A 2,500-nucleotide genomic window follows, 5' to 3' on the forward strand; every position below is an offset into this window, starting at 1 on the left:
AATGGTGACACTGACCGTCGTGCCAACAATGATGGTCGTAGTAGGATCTGCCGTAACAGTAGCAGTAGTATTTGTGTATAAAAACGAAGACAATAACAACAACAACAAAAGTTACAATGATATTATTGATAATAATGATGTCAAAGATACAAATGTTTACAGCAGGAACGTTCACAGAAGGAATGATATTCGTGATGCATTTACAGAGTTTGCAGCCACTGGTTGTAGATATCTTTGCCATCATGACCACAGCGAGTTCACTAGAAAAGCAAAGGCAAATTATTTCCATTAACTGTCCTTCCCGTCATTATCGTCCCTTTTCCTTTTCCTCTATCTATCCCCCCTTCCCCGTAGACCCCCCATCCTTCCGCTCTCTTTCTTTTTCTTTTTTTCCTATCTCTCCCTTCCCCCTTCTGCCTTCTTATCTCTTTCCCCTTTCTCCATCGTTTCACTCCCTTCCCTTCCATATCTCCCCAAACCCTATCCTAAACCCCTTCCCCTTTTCCCCTCTCTCCTCCTTTCCCTCTTTCCATCGTTTCTCCCCATGCCCTTTCCTCGTTTCCCTCCCTAACCCCCATTTCTACCCATACCTCTCCCCTTACCCCCTCCCTCCCTTAACCCCTTTCCTCACTATTTTGACATCTTCGGTAAACAACCTGCTCACTTTTCCCCTTCTCATACCACGTTCCTCATCGTCGTCTATTCAGAATGTTGCTCTGTAATCCCCTCTTATCCTTTCAGTCATGTTGCAATCGCAGTGTGCAATGCATTTCAATCTATCATGTCTTGCTTTTGTTTGTTTGTTTATCCATTTTTTGCCTTCACGCCCACAAGCGGGTCCGCGGCTGATGCTCGGAAGGGAGTCCAATCAGGCAACGCAGCCAATAACAAATCAATGTCCCAAAAAAGCGCCGCCTTCACCCCGAATGGCGTACAGGGAGACTTTCTATACATATTTTTTTTATTTATGTGGAGTTTAAATAGTTCGAAGCAAAATTACGGAAGGGAGTGGTGATATAATCACGGTTAAGTGACCAAAATCATTCGGTAACTCTCACTCTCACTCTCTCTCATACTCTCTCTCGCTCTCTCTCTCTCTCTCTCTCTCTCTCTCTCTCTCTCTCTCTCTCTCTCTCTCTTTATCCCTGTTTGCCTGCCAATCTATCTATCCCATCATCCTCCCTCCCACTATTGCACACTTTGCAAAAATTTAGAGAGAGAGAGAGAGAGAGAGAGAGAGAGAGAGAGAGAGAGAGAGAGAGAGAGAGAGAGAGAGAGAGAGAGAGAGAGAGAGAGAGAGAGAGAGAGAGAGAGAGAGAGAGAAGAGAGAGAGAGAGAGAGAGAGAGAGAGAGAGAGAGAGAGAGAGAGAGAGAGAGAGAGAGAGAGAGAGAGAGAGCACAAAAGGGGACAAACAAGCAAGCAAGTAATTATGGTCATACAGGCATCTTCCTTGAGTAAGCGTAAACGGAGCCTAGCAACAATAATAATAAAATATATCATAAGAACTTATGATGCACTGAAGAGACCGAAGGAAGTAATTTGGCTTGGCTTAGAGATGACTGAATGCTTCGTTTTGATTACACTTCAAATAAAATAGGGGTGATAGCCAAATGCAGACATCTGTCAACCTTTTAAAACAAATCCATTAGGACGAAACTGAGACATGATTCCTTATCATACTGATAATAACAATGATGATGAATGATTATCATAATAATAATAGTAACAGCACCAGTGATTACGATAACTGAGAGTAACACAAAACACTGATGGCAATATCAAACAATAGTAAAATATTAAAGCAATTGCAGACACGAGGGTGATAATGATGATCATCAAATACCAACAAAACGTCAATGGCACGATGCCACGGATTCCGCAACCCAAGCTTATAAATATCTCGATTCACTATAATGAGGGGCAGATTGTCAAGTATTTTGTATTCCTTCCACAGATCATTTGGCAACTAATGATAAGACCGCCTTGGTGTAATTGGCCACATGGAGTGAAGGTCTGCGTGAAAGGACAACCACAGGCTGGCGAAATTTTCCCTTAATTAACACAGACTGATTGAACACAGGCGATTCCTCTCCTCCTTTAAATAAATGAATAAATAGATAGATAAAAAAAAAATCGACGATGACCTCGGACTAACAATAAATTTACTCGTGACGTGAAAGTAAAGACAATAAAATGAAACAGACACACCTCAAAAGAAAGAAAGATAGAAAGAAAAACTGAGATGAAATGATTCTGATTCTGAAATTCTTTACGAGTCGAGCCGCATCTTCAGGAGACGTGAGTGCGCCCTTTTGATCTTGCTCTTATTTGCCGCTGAAATTAAACTCCCCTTTTTCACGCATCGGGGACGGCGACGCGAAAATTAGCCACGACTACTTAAGCGGCTGCTATGGAACTGTCAGCTGAATACCTGGGCACAGGCAGTCATGCTTAATGTCAGGGTGAAGTTTGTCACAGTGGAAATAATGCTGGCCACCT

This window comes from Penaeus chinensis, chromosome 15, assembly GCF_019202785.1.
Source record: "Penaeus chinensis breed Huanghai No. 1 chromosome 15, ASM1920278v2, whole genome shotgun sequence".
NCBI classification, from domain to species: Eukaryota; Metazoa; Arthropoda; class Malacostraca; order Decapoda; family Penaeidae; genus Penaeus; species Penaeus chinensis.